Genomic DNA, 16,863 nt, shown 5'->3' on the forward strand with positions numbered 1-16,863 from the left:
AAAAGTACAAAATAAATATGAGGATTAATCTAAATATATTCATAATCAAAATAAACATGAATGGACCAACTTTACCCAGGCAGCTGAAAGGAAAAAGAAATGACTCATTTAAACCTGTGAGAGGACAAGACAACCTGCCATTATTTGGATACTCTGATTATCTCTTAGAAAATCTATGATATTCGAACAGTGTTTATCCATCTCCAACAACAACAACAAAAGAAGCTGCCTCACACAATTTCAAATAATTAATAATCTAAAGGACAAAAGCAAAACCAAAAATATAAACAGTATCATAAGAAAATACAAGATCTCTTTATTAACTTGGAAGTAGACAAGACCTTCTTGCAAATGATTTAAGAAGCAAAAGACATGAAGAAAGTATTTGTGAATTTGACTGTTTCAGATTTAAATTTTAAAATGATAAACATTGTAAACAAAGTTAATAGACAAGCAAAAGCATGGGAAAATATATTTGCAAAATATTTAACCAATGATTTTTACCAAAATCTATGTGATTTGCAAAATTTCAAAAGTTTGACAACAACAATTATCAGCCTTTAGTAGTATGAAATTATACTATCATTGTGGAGGACTATTTGACAGTCTCAAGTAAATTAAAACTCTGTCTACCTAATACGCTAACAGATCTTCTCTGTGTCTTAGAGAAACCTTGCATGCTTGCACAGGGACACCCAGAAGTTCTGGAAGGATACATCCCAAAATAAGAGTACTTGAGTTATGGAAGATAACTATGTCTATATGTGTTGGGGGAGACAGAGGGTTTGATTCAGAGGGCTCTCAGGGGGACTTTATCTGCAATGTTTTATGTTTTTGTAAGGAGAATGCATAGTACCTAAATTAGTTAAGGATTAATTTTGCAAAATATTTAAGAGTGGAAGTTTTATTTTCAGTTTCATAATAGAATTAAAGCCTCTCTCTTTGCAGGTAAAAGAAAAAGTAGCCTGTCTGTTAACACAGAGTTTCAGGTTGAGCCCACTCTTTATGTAATCATGAATCTCTGTTACTCAGTTCACTTTTTATAATAGAGGGAGTTTTTAGATGAGAAGTTTATATACACCCTTCACGTTGTATTGATGGATTTTGGTTGGAAGTCGTCTGCGTTTATCTTTAGGCATATCAATTTTAAATGTTTAAATATCTGTAATTATTTTGTTTAACGCTGATGTAGTTGGACTTATTATTCAGTCCACCATTTGAGATGGTGAAATCTTAAAAATACATCAAAGGCAAATTATTCTCTCCAGTCCTGTTTCAAGTATGCAGAAAATGGTAGGTAATGCATTTACATTTTTAATTTCATTATATAAATGGCATTAAACTAACCATAAAATAATTGCCAATAACAACATTGTTTCACTGAGCTTTTATATATGACTATGAATCATTTTTCCTCATCAAAATGAGAAGTGTTTTTTTTTCTTTCTTTTTTTAAAGTTAGATCTAAACACCCAACTTTTGACCATACTTATCTTCTGCTTTCGAATTTTTTTTTTCTATCAGTCATTATATTTCTTTAGGAAACGTCTTTAAATTTTTTTAAGGGAAGGAACAAAGCTAGCAAAGAAACAGATGTGTCCCATATAAAATATGCAATAAATCTTGTCCCACAAATTCTTTGCTCTGAACTTTCTGACAGAAACTGTCAAATATCCACTTTAATTCAGGAATAAAATGTTCACTCCATGTCATGGCGCCAACCCCCATATGCCAGAAAAAAGTTAGTGACCAGCCATAAAAACAGCAGCATAAGCACCTTTGAAACAGTACAAGTCATCGTGGGTGAGAACGCCGCATATAAATCCATAGGGAATTAATCTTGGCTTTGCTACTATCCTGCTGCGCATTTACAACAAGCTTCTACTCCCACACGGCAGAAGTGGTAATACTTTTCAAAAGGAGAGAGAAAATAAGAGAGCCGTGTGTCCACCTAATGAGCTTGTTGGTTGGGGGAAGGGGGTTGCATGCATCAGAAAGCAGTAGGTTTTCCTCCCCCTCCTCGGAGCTCTGGAATCCCCTTGAAGAGGCAGCAGCTAAGCCTCAATTGAACATGTGGGGTTCTTCTTCAGCTCGCCTTGCCTGCCTTCGCAGATCATGTGAAACCAATCTCCCTGAAGTGCAATCACAAGAAATGACTTCAGCTTCATAAATCATTGTTATCATCCCACAGGAGGAGGTAATGCTATGGTTTTTCTCCAGTAAAACATTTGAAGCCTCTGGTTTCATGAGCTTTTATTTATTTATTTATTTATTTATTTTTTTACTTTCTGAAATCAGCTTCATGCCACTTGTACAATTTGCTTCAGGCTTCTGCGTACAGGAGGTGGTGGCACTTCTCCAATTTGCCTGATATTTGAACATTTTACCCTCTCAGATTTCGAGGGAGATCTGTTTCCTACTGAATGCGTGCCTGTGTGTGTGGCTTGCCATGTACGCAGAGGCTTCACATGTGCTTCCAAGAATATACTGATCCGCAATAGTTTTTGCATGAAGGATATTTTCTTTATACTGTATTTTTCAAATACAGAATAAGTAGTATAAGGTTTAAGCACAGGACAAGGAAATCTCAACTTACTTCGCAGTATTAGACACTATTTTAAAATGCACTTGTAGCCATGTAAAACATTTCTCTAAGGCACAAAAATAGAAAGACTAAAGGGTGAAGCAATGGATGATTTCCAAGTTAAGTCAAATGATAAAAATCTACCTTAATTCTATTTGGTAATATTTTAATAATCCTTCATAAACACTTCTCTCCTACAAGATCTCATTTAGGAAGAACTGTCAAAAAATTATTTTGAAATGCTTTCATGAGTTTCTAGAAAATGTTTTGTTTGAATAGGTGCCATACTCACTTTGAAATAAAGGCTAATTTTTCAACAATTATTTTTAATAATTATAAATTTAAATATAAATTAATTATAAAAGTATTCATTTAAAAGTTGACTTATACCTATACCTTTATGTTAAATAAAAAGCAAGGGAAAAAAATGAAAAAGCAAGAAAAGACATTACGTTCAATGTAATTTCAGCTATATAACCAAAGCACAAATGAGTGTGTGATTATAAATATATACATTTATGAAATGAATCAACATATTAATAGTGGCCATTGCTTAGAGAAAGTCTTATGCACTGCTTTTGTTTTCTTATTTATATCTTTCTCAAATGTTCTACAGTGAGGATTTATTACTTGTAAAATCTGGGGAAAATACCAGATTGTTGTTAAAAAGGAGGGAAGAAATGACCCACGGTAACATTCGTTCTTATTGAATGTATTGTTAAATTGTTACCATATCAATGTGATTATTCAATGTTTGTACAAATTTTTCTTCAACAAAAGCTTTTTCTCTGAGGATGACAGTTATGATTGAAAGGTGACTCTGGAGGATTCCACCTGGAATTCTGTTCAATTCACTGTCAGCACTTTCACCTGGACTTAGAAGCAGTGTGGCTACTTTAAAAACCAAGCCTCATTTGTTTCTTTCCTTTTACTGGCTCTGATAATGATCACTTCTGCTAGTAGTTCATCTACTGGTGGAACAGATCAAATGTTCTTTAATGTGGAAAATATCTTCTACAGCATCTTCTTTGGGAATCCCAGTTCTCTCAGCATTTTCTTTTCCTGCAAATATCACCCGAGAGACAGATGATGACCTTCAGCACACCTAGATACTTGGTAACATCAGAGCTCTTGAAGTCATCTTGGTAATTCTTGGGTACCATTTCTAGTGGACCCGTTTTAAACCCCCAGCTATGATAAACCCTTGACCAAGTGAAATAAAAATGGGTCAAAAAGTAATTTGATGTTGTTAGCAATAGCCAATATTAGGGAAGTTAGACTTTTGTCAGGTTCTGTGGCCCTGTAAATTCAGTTTCCCAAGTACATTTAGACTTTGCCAGGGTTTTAAAGGAAGATTGATTTAAGGATAGCAATGGCTATTTTGTGATTACTTGCAGGACATTCTGGTAGTCTATTCATTTTTATGACTACACGTCTGAACAATTGTTTTTCTAGAGGGAGAGCTTCAACTATTTAACAAATGTGTTAAATTACACAGATGTCAGAGGTTTAGTGTAAATAGATCTAGAAGAATAAGAAATTTCCTTTGTCAAGGTGTGATGCTGTATATTGTAAATCGTGTATAAGTATAACTTCTTTCTTCTCTTAGTTTTTCTTTAGTTAAAATCAATCTTAAGCCATTAAGATCTCTGACCCTACCTAATAGCTTTTTATCTGAATTTTACTGTTCATAATGTGATTGAAACTATTCTTAATATTGGATGTCCTTCTGAACAATTTGTAAAAAATATGTAGAATGGTTGCTTTATAGAGATTGCAGAATTTCCTGTTGCCTGTGAGTATAAGGTGTGAATAGAGGACTTTAATGTGGGTGACTGCCCCCTGAAATTTAACTTATCCATGCCGATGGTGGTTTTTCTGTTATGACTTGTTTCTCTATTGTTCCACTCTGTAATAATATGACAGTTTTATAGTTTTTCAGCAGGAACCTATAAAGAATCACAGTATGTCACAGTGAAAACTAGACTGGAGTCCGGGAACAGCTTCTTTCTTTTTTGCCCAAAACTATTTGTATGACCTTAGGCAGGTCCCTCGCTTTCAAAGTGCTCTGCAGCTGCCTCCACACAGCATCTGTTGTTTCTTCTTCTGATTATATTAAATGAGCCCCTTTCTTCAAAAAGCAACTGAAAACAAATGAAAAACAAAAATCCTCTTAACCAGAGAGGCAGACATAGCAACCATAATATTCTGGTATGTTACCTTCTGGCTTTTTTATAGATATAATATTTTGGTAACTATATATAGAATTTGTGTGATATACATTTTGACATCGCTTTAGGCACATCATGCCACTGCTTTATATTCTTTATTTGTAATTTTGGCATAGCATTTTCCCGTGATACTTTTTGCAAGCACGTTTTGTGGTATGTGGGTCTAGGAAGTGTACTTTAATCCTCGGGAGCTTACTGTAGGGATACCCGTATTACTAAGGAAAAACAGGGTGCTCAAATTCCCCAGAGAAGTTTCACAGGAACCCAGGAAAGGCTGCACAAGCAAATGTCTTTGGATTACAAAGAATTATAGTGGTGGTGGTAGTCATTATCGTGATTGACATTTACTTAACTAATGTGCCAGGTGCCATGGCTGAGCACCTTACAAACATCTCTTTTAATTACTACAGCTGTCGAATGTCGGTTCTATCATTACTTTCATTTATAGATGAGAAAACTGAGTCTTAGCCACATTAAACAACTTACCCAGTGTCAATAGTTAGAAAGTAATGGAACACTTGGAAGCTTCGGCTCCACTATTATCCACAGTGTAGAACCTAAGAATTCAGTAGCATAGCACCTGGCATACTCTGAGTATTCAGTGAATGTTCATCATCATCATCATTGCCACCACCACCACCAATCTGACTGTCCTAGGCCATTGTATTAGACTACTTTACAAGCATTAGATTGACTGTCGTTGGATCTTAGTAGCTATGGCTGGTGAGGGGAAGGGGACACAGTCCAGTACATGATTCTGTTATTGGAAAATCCACTATTCAATCTCCTATTACTGTTTAACTTAGCTCATTTTTAAACTATAGCATGAGGGGTTTCTACGACGTAATTTCTTAAGTTTTGTATAGCTCCAAAGTTTTCAAGTGTAGGGTTTCATTTTATCCAATGTACATATGGACAAGTTAAAGTCTGAAGAATAAAGTATTGACCCTAAATATCATAGATAATCATCAGAGGCAGTTATGGGAAACCCAAAGACGCCAGTTGGAGAACCTTTTCTTCCACTTAAAAAAATTAACACGAGGTACTTTCCTTCTTTAGATTTGCTGAATTTCTAGTACTAAAATGCTATGAGATTTAAAAAATGAGATAATTGCTTTTGAAGAACACTACTTTAAAGAAGAAATAAAAATAAACATGCAGGCCGGGCACGATGGCTTATGCCTGTAATCCCAGCACTTTGGGAGGCCGAGGCGGGCGGATTACGAGATCAGGAGATCGAGACCATCCTGGATAACACGGTGAAACCCCGTCTCTACTAAAAATACAAAAAATTAGCCAGGTGTGGTGGTGGGTGCCTGTAGTCCCAGCTACTCGGGAGGCTGAGGCAGGAGAATGGCATGAACCTGGGAGGTGGAGCTTGCAGTGAGCCAAGATTGCACCACTGCACTCCAGCCTGGGCGAGAGCAAGACTTCATCTCAAAAAAAATAAATAAAATAAAAAAACTTGCAGCCTGTTACCACTTTGCTTATGAACCTGCTACAAATTCACACTTTTGTGGACATTCTCACCAATTAATAAAGCAACAAGTTACTGATTTATAAACACTAGGCTTATAGTCTCAAGTGCTAGGCATTCGAATACAAAGTTTGAAAGAAAAAGGCCATAGTCCATACCTTTCAGAAATTATACACCTTCAGACTAGTGCTAATGTTAAAATAAGACAGAGTTGTTTGGGAAAGAAGACCTTCCTCCAAATTAGTATACCTGCAATTTATCACCAAATGGTTGTCCAGAGTCTTGTGATTGTAAACCCCATTGCTTTTGAAATTTCACTAAGGTTCTTGAGGAAACAAAATGCAAGAAGCCTTCTTTTAAAAGTTTAGCTTCTTTGCAATTCCTAAGATTTCCTAAATGGTGTCTGCTGTCTGAATGATAAGCCTATAGAGTTTAGTTTCCCTACATGACACCTGAAATACTTCTAAATTATCGTAGAAGGTTGGACCCTTCCTATTGGAAATGAGATGGCTGGGAGGCAAGGTAGACATTACAAGGAAACAGGCTTTATGTATAATTGTTTTTTAAATTACAAGGAAATAGGTTTATGTATAATTATCCCTTAAGTGAAAATTATATCTTATAAATATGCTTGTTTAGAAGTATCTGTGAAAAATAACTAAGGAAAAGCATTTGACAAAAGACGTCTGTCACTTGTATTAATGCTGATAAGTTAAAGGCATGTATGGGCCTAGAAGATGGTATAACTTGGAGAATTTCAGGCCCTGTTTGAGAATGCAACCACCTGACTCCTATTAATGTTAATGAGCCCCTCACCAGATCATTCTAAAATTGTACCCCCATGGTCTGTTTTAAAGCATCAAGAGTCAGGAAATGTAGAGTGAAAGCTGAAATTCCATCTTGGAACCTTGTCTCTGATGTATCTATTTCTGTGGAAGATGTGTCGTACAGAGCAGCTTCGAAATACCACCTCAGCGTTTGGGAATCCTGGAGAAAAATGCTGCCCCTTGGGAAGCAGCAGGGAGCGTTGGAAAATGTAGATTACTAGTCACAAATTATTAGTCAAAATTATTAAATTAGTAGTCAAAAGACCTGGATTCTGTGACTAAATGTGTAATCCAAAAAGTCACTTCATCTACTTGGGTATCCATTTTCTCCACGTTGAGATTAAATAGTTGGGCTAAGTTATAGCAAAGTTATCAGCCTCCTCAAGTAATTGCATCTGTATCACTCAAAGCGAAGAGGTTTCTGTGTACAGATGGTTGTGCAGCATTGAGGGACTTCACTGGACTACACAGAAGCAGAGGAAAAAAGGTAGTAGAATATTAGCCACGAATTAAGTGATTGCCTTTAAGAAGAATGAGCAGAATCCTTCATAAAGTCTGAAGGCCAAGCGTTTTGTCAATACTGTAAATGGTTGAAAGACTTCCCTGGGGGCGAAACATCTCATCTCTAGTGAAAATATATTGGGGGGAAAAAGTGAGTTTACTTCTGAAAAAGTGTGGATAAATATACTTCATTTAGATCCCAATTATACTTGTGTCCGATTACCTCCTAGAACTGTGACTTGATAAAATGTTTACCTTTGCAGTAGTTACTGTTGAGCACAGACTAGGTGTATCATGAGGTTAAGTGTTTGAGATTATTAGTCATTCCTCAGTATCTGTGGAGGATTGGTTCCAGGACCCTTATGGATACCCAACTCGACAGATGCTCAAGTCTCTCATATAAAATGGTGTCATAATTGCTATAACCTACACCCGTTCTTTAAATCGTCTCTAGATTACTTATGATACCTAATACGATGTAAATGCTATATAACTAGTTGTTATGATTGTGTTGTTTAGGGAATAATGACAAGGAAAGAAAAAGCATGTATATGTTCAGCACAGAAGCAGCCATCCATTTTTTCCCCAAATGTTTTCCATCTGCAACCCATAACCCACAGATACAGAGGGCCAGCTGTACATTGTGATCTCTGAAATCGTACCTATCACCTATACAAATTATTATTACAGTCATCAGAGAATATAAATGAGTCCATGACAACTGAAATATTTCCAAAGTATTGTGGAAGGTCTGACCCTTTTTATTGTATACAAACAGCACTTTGTAATTCACATTGTTATACCAATAAGATATATTACGAATATCATCGTACTAGATTTAGAGATAGAGGCTGAGAATTTCTAATCTGAAAATCCAAAATGTAAAATGCTCCAAAATCTGAAACGTTTTGAGCACTGACATGACACTGAATAAAGTGTCCATTGTGCTCCTGCATTTTGACAAGACCTGTCACTTGACTTTATGTGACGGGCCTCGGCCAAAATGCAGGAGCACAATGGACAGTTTATTCAGTGTCCTTGAGGGAAGACTAAAATGACCTTCACCCACTATGTATAAGGTATATATGAAACATCAATGAATTTCTTCTTTAGACTTGGGTCCCATCCCCAATATATTACATTATGTATATGTAAGTATCCCAAAATGTGGGGGACAAAAATTGAAATTGGAAACAATTCTGGCCTCAGGCATTTTAGGTAAGGAGTACTCAGCCTGTATAAAAGTGTACATGACTTAATATTGTAAGTCCCTTGTAAGTTTGATTGCCTCAGGACTCACATTTTCAACTGTGTGTAAGGGAATTACGTCGTACTGCCCTAACTCCGCCATCGTGTGTAATGAGTTGGCGTTGTCCTAGATATTTAGAGTGTTACCAGTCATGTGTATGTGGGGAAACTGAGAAAAGAGCTGTTCAAATCCTTTCCTGTGTTCTGCAGTTCACATGAAGGACCCTGGCCGAGAACAGCCCCAGGTGCCCAGGTTAGGCAATGCCATTTCGTGTGGGTGTGGGGGTAGGTGTGCGTGTGTGTGTGCGTGTGTGTTTTGATGTCCATAAAATACTCCAATTCACTTAAGGGGCAGCTAGAAATGGCAGATTAAAATGATGAAAAGGGCTGGGTGTGGTGTCTCATGCCCGTAATCCCAGCACTTTGAGAGGCTGAGGTGGGTGGATCACTTGAGGTCAGGAGTTCAAGACCAGCCTGGCCAACATGGCGAAACTACAAAAATGAGCCAGGCGTGCTGGTATGTGCCTGTAATCCCAGCTACTCAGGAGGCTGAGGCAGGAGAATGGCTTGAACCCAGGAGGCAGAGGTTGCAGTGAGCTGAGATCGCACCACTGCACTCCAGCCTGAGTGACAGAGTGAGACTCCGTCTCAGAAAAAATAATAAATAAATAAATAAAGGGATGAAAAAGACAAGATCTAGCAAGTCTGACTGAAAATAAGAGGATCCAGGCTAGAACATCAGCCCGGGAAGTAGACTAGATGACTGAAGACTCCTTTTATCTGGATTTCTGTTTTTTAATTTTATGACTCTGAAGACCTCTTCAGAGTATAGTAACACAATGTCCTTTACTTGGTACTTTCACCAAAAGCCTCATTTCCTAGTCCACTGTAGCCTTAAGCAAGTGACCTGGAAATCCTGCATCCTACACTGGGGACCTTGGCAGTATGTCTTTACACAGCCTTGTAACACTTCATACAGAAAATCTCACAAGTGACCCTCTGCTCTTCAGTTTTACCATCTAACTTAGACACTTGCACATGTAAGCTCTGACAGACCAGAAATGATCATTCTTCTCACTACACCACAACCAGGAAAACTAGTAACTTAGGAAGACCAGAGAGGGTGTCGTCCTCCACAGGCAAGCATACCAGAAGGAAACATGTAAGGGTAAGAGCTCTGCATCACTCACTGCTTCCAAATATCTATTTTTCTTCTCTCAAATGTTAAAAGACCATCCCTTTCCAATGTCAGCGTGCTGTGCCTCAGTGAGTGTAAAGCATTTGTTTCTCCTGGAAAGTGCACAACAGGGATTTTCTAAGACATGGAAAATGATTGCCACACGCACATCAGATGGACCCACGTGAAGCAGAGTGCAGTCCCTTTGTTTCCTTGTTAGCATCACCCGGCTCCTCTATTTGTAGAGCTGTAATAAAAACAAGTTCTTTACTGCGCGTCCTGTTGGTTTATACCAACCATGTCAGGTCCATAAACCATGGTATATTAAAGTGTAATAGACTGTGTAAAGAATACTAGGAAGATATTCCAACCCTTATCCCTTCCCCTTATTTCACAATTTACTGCCTCCCAGATGGGCATCCATAAATATGGCTTAATTGTGTTTGGCATAAAAGCCCCACTTTCTTTGAAGAGTGACCGCCTCCTTCAGCCACTCTCATTGTATGAGTGCCACCCTCTTGAGAATAAAAACTTTGGGTATTTGGGGACATTTAAATGGTGAATGTTCTTAGTCTGAATATTTTATGGAAATACCATTTTATTTATAAAAACTTTCTCTTTTTCAAAGTTAACTCTGGAAAATAGTATATTTTAAAGACTCAATCTGATACAGATGAAACTGGAGGGTTAAATCTATTTGTGCCTCCCTATAGTGTTAGTGCTATTTGTGCCTGTGTTAATGTATCAATCTAAAAGCAGAACATAAGATGGACATAGTATTCTTTTGCTTTTCAGTTCCACTCTACTCTTTACTCTTTTGTTGCAAACAAAAGATGGAAGATTAGAAATTCTGTGCCAAAAAACAGGCACTTAATGTGTAGGGACTGTGTTCTGCTAACATGGGTTCTTCTGTTGTATACTTTTCCATCTGTCAAATAAGTACACAAGGCTGGGCATGGTGGCTCACACTTATAATCTCAGCACTTTGGGAGGCTGAGGCAGATGGATCACTTGAGGTCAGGAGTTTGAGACCAGCCTGGCCAACATGGTGAAACCCTGTCCCTACTAAAGATACAAAAATCAGCTGGCCATGGTGCGTGCTTGTAATCCCAGCTACTGGGGAGGTTGAGGATGGAGAATCGCTTGAACCTGGGAGATGGAGGTTGCAGTGAGCTGAGATTGTGCCACTGCGCTCCAGCCTGGGTGACAGAACAAGACCCTGTCTCAAAAGAAAAAAAAGATAAGTACACAAGTGCCTACTAGGCGACAGTTGAGAGAAAAAGTCTGAAACAGATTTTGGTTGCAACTCTGAAGGAGCACAGAGTCCAGTGGAAAAAGCCAACTGCCAGCCAGTGATCTTGACATAGCCTTCTGTGTGCTATGATGAGGAGTTGTGTGGAGATAGTGTGTTTGGATCTCCACAGAAAGAACCACTCACCACATTATGCAAGAGAGGCATGGAGGGCCTCTTGGAGGAGATTTTCAAGCTTGGTTTTTGAAGAAAGAAAAGACATTCAAACAGAAGGGTAGGAGAACGGCAAGGAAGAGAAGGCATTAGAAACAGAAGGAGCAAAGTGCCCAAAAATAAAGACACCATGCAACAAGTTGAGTCCAGAGAACAGCCATGAGTCCCATGCAGCAGGAGCTCTGGGAATGAAAGTATGGGAATGGCAGGAAGCACGTGTGAGGGGCTCACTGGGAACTGCCAATGCACTTTGTCTTCAGAGGGGGAACCAGTGAGAACATTAAGCAGAAAAGGGGCATAGTTCACTTTGTCTTTTAAAATGGCAGTTTTGGTGGCAACAAAGAGAATTGAATTTACTGTGCAATGAGGGGAACCAGTTACAGGTCGCCATATAGAGTCTAGAGGTTAAGGAAGAAATCTTAGCTGTCAGGAAACTTACCTCTTAAAAAAAGACTCCTGGATCATTCTCTTTTATTTGGGATTGGGGAAGTGATCCAGTTAATCAGGTCAAAGATTACAGAACTCAGTGGTCATTAAGGGGAAAAAACAGGTGAGAGTAATCATAAGTACCGCTTCCCTCACACCCACCCCCATGACTCCCAGTTATTTGTTAAATTATAAATAAGTTTTTCTCTTTTTCTCATGAGGATGAAATAAAACAAAATGAACTGAAACAGCAAATAAAATGACTTTAGGTCAGACATAGGGAACCACCCTTTTGTAGAAGAGCCTTTTACAGGCCGTGCTAAGGACGTCAGCTCAGTGAGTGAAATGAAAAAAACACGAACGTTTTGAGCATAAAATGATAACAACCAAAATTCTTGTCTACTGAAAGCAGTTATGGACATTCTAAAGAAAGCATGTTGTGTGAAATTTTGTGATAACCATGCCAAAGTCAGAAAGCTAGAACAGTGACTATTAGCATTTGCTTGTAGCCAATCCGACAATAAATGGCCACCATTCTTGAATGCCCACCGTATGTCAGTCACTAGATTAACCTCACAGGTTCAGTATATCTCATAGTCACAAGCACTTTGCAAGGTAGATCTTACTATTCCCATTTTATGGATAAGGCTCAGTGGAGTTAAGTGATTTTCTGAAGATCACCCAGTTCATAAGTATCAGAGCAGAAATTCAACCCAGGTCCGCCTGATGCAAAACCCAAGCTCTTTCCTCTATGCTACACTTCATTTGACTTTGGCAAAACAGCCAACCCTTTGGAAGCTTGAACCCCCAGCGGCCATGGCATGACGTCGAACTGTCAAAGACCCGACTGCAAAGACTGACTGCAACTCTGTGGGTGGTAGGTATCATCATCTCCATTTGACAGAGCGGGAAACTGAAACACAGGACACTGTGATTGATTCATGACACTCAGATGACACAGCAAGGCTTAAAGCTTGGCGTTAAGGTGTTGTGAGTTCTGATTTGCATTCCTTGGGCCCATAGCCGTGGAATAGAAAGAGCCATTTCTGCTTCACTTGGTAGGCTACGGAACTATGAACGTGAGAATTGTTCTTGTGGAGCAATTTCATGATAACTAATAAAACAATGGCCAGCAAATGAACCAGAAAACAAAATTTCAGGGCATTAAAGGTTTACACAAAAGCCAGCAGTCTTTATTCAGTCGAGACTGTATTAAATAAAATCCACATATGTGTCTCTTTTAACAAAACACCTTTTGAGGAAGCCATGTTACTTTCTCTCTGTGACACAGAATTATGAAAAATGTTACTTAAGGAGAAAATTTATATTTAAGAAAAACCAGGTAGTCTGCCAGTGACATAAAAATTGTACCATGTTATAAGCGTGTCACCAGGCAAACTTACCTCTCAGCTTTCTCCGAGCATTTCCCAAGATTCACCATCATCACAGCATGCAAGTAACCTTGGTAAAGACATTTAGGAGACAGAATTTATGTTAAGCAAAACTTCTCATTTTTAATACTCTGACTTATTTTCCTTATTGCTTTTATTACCTTGAAAACTGTGAGACCATCAGTCACTATTGTAAGCAGCTACATTTCATTCCTACGAGTTGGAAAAGAATTATATTTAACTCATGGCAGACAAGAAGAAAGCTTCTTATAAATAAGAGAGAGGAGGAAAATAAGAACAAAAGTGTTTAGAAAGACAATAAATAGAGGAGAGAAGAACAAGTTGAGGGATGCCTTTTATTTCCCTACCTCCCCATACTGAGTCTGACAGTTTCTCCAAACCCATCTGTCTCCTAAGATACATACCCCCGCTTCACCTCACATTAGTAGTGTCCCAATTTAAATCCCAAAGCGGGCCAGGTATGGTGGCTTGCACCTGTAATCCTAGCACTTTGGGAGGCCAAAGTGGAGGATCGCTTGAGCCAAGGAGTTTGAGACTAGCGCATATATATATAAAAAAAATACTATATGCTATATATACTGTATGCTATATATTATCTGCTATATATAATATATAATATATGCTATACATAATATATAATATATACTATATATAATATATGTATAATAGCAAGACCTCATCTCTAAAAAATAAGGTAAGCCAGGCACGGTGATGCACGCCTATAGTCCCAGCTACTCGAGAGGCTGAGGTGGAGGGATTGCTTGAGCCTAGGAGTTTGAGGCAGCAGTGAGCTATGATCATGCCTCTGCACTCGAGCCTGGGTGACAAAGTGAGACGCTGTCTCAGAAAAAGAAAAATGAAGCATCTAAATCCCGCTATTTATGTGACTTTGTAGAATAGAAGACTAAGTAAATTTTACACATCGATTTGAGCCACTCCTAGTCAAAGAACAGTTTTCATCTAAGCCTTGTCATCTTCAGTTTCAATATTGCCTTTCCCTTTGTGTACCGAGCTGCAGTGGGACGTGCTCTAGCTGCCCAGGCATGCCTAATTCGGTAACTCATGGAGAGTCTCCTTCTATAGTCCTCCATCTATGCTCTGGATGGGTTTTTTGGTTTTGCATTTTGTTTTTATTGTTACCACTTATCAAAAATTACTTACACTGATTCTTATTCTCTCGGGTTTAATTATTTGTCTTCCCCAACAGGAACAAAAGTTCTACAGGGAACTTTGTTTGCTTACTTCACTGGTGGATCCCAAACACCTGGGATAGTGTCTAGCGCATGGAAGGAAGGAATAAACCCTCCTATGTTATGACGTCAGCAGCTACTAGAGGCTGAAATCAGAGGTTGCAGAGCCACACGTGGCCAGCAAGACTGTTCTCTTTGTCATATTATGTTTGAATTTTTTTTAAGTTGGAAACATTCATTTAGAAATCCCTTTCTAGCTTCTAGTCTAAAAAACTAAATCTGGTAACAGGACCAAGTGCTTGTTCTCTCGTAAATGGAGTACAGCCTTCCCACTTCCCTGCAATTCCCTACTGTCTCTCCCACTTTAAGGCTATCAGTTCCCGTGTTGAAAAACTAGAACTAGAATGTTAGAACACTGGGATTCTTATACTTGGCCCACACTTAGCTTGTTAGTTGATGGTATTAGAATTTGAGTTTGTGACTCCAGTCTTTAAACATGGTTCTTCCAGGTAATGTATTTGTGTTTTGCTTGGAGCATCTCAAAGACTTAAAATGTGTAATGGCCTGGTTGGAAATTTTACACATTCAAGTGAGAGAAATATTTTAGGCTGTTAGAGCCTCCAGGTCACACCACAAGGGTAGATGCCTTTTTTATCTGTACATGGGCAAAATTAGGAAAAATTTAGATGACTAATTTCTTCTCATTTTCCTGGAGGCGCTTTTCCCTAAACCCTCGGAGTTTCTGCAGTGTGCATTGGCTCTTAATAATTCCTCTTTTTACATGTATTATCTCATTAAATCTTTACAGCAGCTGTATGATAATGGTCACTATGGCTATTCTCATGGGACAGATGAGGCAATAACTAAGCATTTGGTCTTAACTAACTTGCCCAGAGTCACACAGGTAGTAAATGGTAGGGCCAGGTTTAATAAAATGGTGGTGTTTCAAAATCCCTTATTACCTTTCATGAAGTATCACAGCATAGATCCTAAATATGAGATTCATTTTTTTTCATTCATTTTAAATCATTGTAGCCCTAAATTAAAGGAATCTGAAGGCTTGTGTAGCTTATGTCTCGACTTTCCTATTTTTCTGGTATTTTTAAAGTGTGAGAGTGGTATTTTCGTATACAATAATATATCTTCTGATTGTAGAGAAGGATATATAAAAAAAACCACGCTAAAATGAAACCTCTTGATAATCCTATAGAAAGAACATAGGTTCTTGACCTGTGGATTCAGAGTTGTATCTCAGTATCATTGATTTTCTTAGTAACCTCATGAAAACATTATTCTGACAAGAGTCCACAGGCTTCCCTAGACTGCCAGAAGGGCCTGTGGGTGTGGAGGCAGTGTGTGCAAGATTCCCATGACTCTGAGCAGAACTGAACTGTTGCAAATGCTACTGAGTTTATTATGTTCCTGTGTTGGTTTTGTTTTTTGTGGGAACATTAAGGGGGAACATGATGAGATGTGCAAGAGTGAGCACATGTCCTGATCTACCCAGATTGCCCTAATTCATGTCTTTGTCCAGGTGTAATTATTAATATCAGTCTCAAAAGTGTCCCAGAGAAAACAAATTATTTGGCCTCTGTTAGCTATGTCTGTTATCGAGACTTCATGACTAAAACACCAAAAGCAATAGCAACAAAAGCCAAAATAGACAAATGGGATCTAATTAAACTAAAGAGCTTCTGCACAGCAAAATAAACTATCATCAGAGTGAACAGGCAACCTACAGAATGGGGGAAAATTTTTGCAACCTACCCATCTGACAAAGGGCTAATATCCAGAATCTACAAATAACCTAAACAAATTTACAAGAAAAAAAAACAATCCCATCGAAAAGTACGCAAAGGGTATGAACAGACACTTCTCAGAAGAAGACATTTATGCAGCCAACAGACACATGAAAAAATGCTCATCATCACTGGTCATCAGAGAAGTGCAAATCAAAACCACAGTGGGATACCATCTGAGGCCAGTTAGAATGGCGATCATTAACAAGTCAGGAAACAACAGATGCTGGAGAGGGTGTGGAGAAATAGGAACACTTTTACACTGTTGGGAATGTAAATGAGTTCAACCATTGTGGAAGACAGTGTGGCGATTACTCAAGGATCTAGAACTAGAAAAACCATTTGACCCATCCATCCCATTACTGGGTATATACACAAAGGATTATAAATCATGCTACTGTAAAGATATATGCACACGTATGTTTATTGTGGCACTGTTCACAATAGCAGAGACTTGGAACCAACCCAAATGTCCATCAATGATAGACTGGATTAAGAAAATGTGGCACATATACACCATGGAATA

At 38.3% G+C, this 16,863-nt stretch overlaps 1 protein-coding gene across 2 annotated transcripts in view; it reads left to right on the top strand.

Moving 5' to 3' along the window:
• Positions 1-16,863, top strand: part of FMN1 (formin 1) — a 388,608-nt gene that overhangs the window by 341,764 nt on the left and 29,981 nt on the right. The window lies entirely within an intron of this gene.

The sequence above is a fragment of the Mandrillus leucophaeus genome, unplaced genomic scaffold, assembly GCF_000951045.1.
Source record: "Mandrillus leucophaeus isolate KB7577 unplaced genomic scaffold, Mleu.le_1.0 Scaffold347, whole genome shotgun sequence".
Classification (NCBI taxonomy): domain Eukaryota; kingdom Metazoa; phylum Chordata; class Mammalia; order Primates; family Cercopithecidae; genus Mandrillus; species Mandrillus leucophaeus.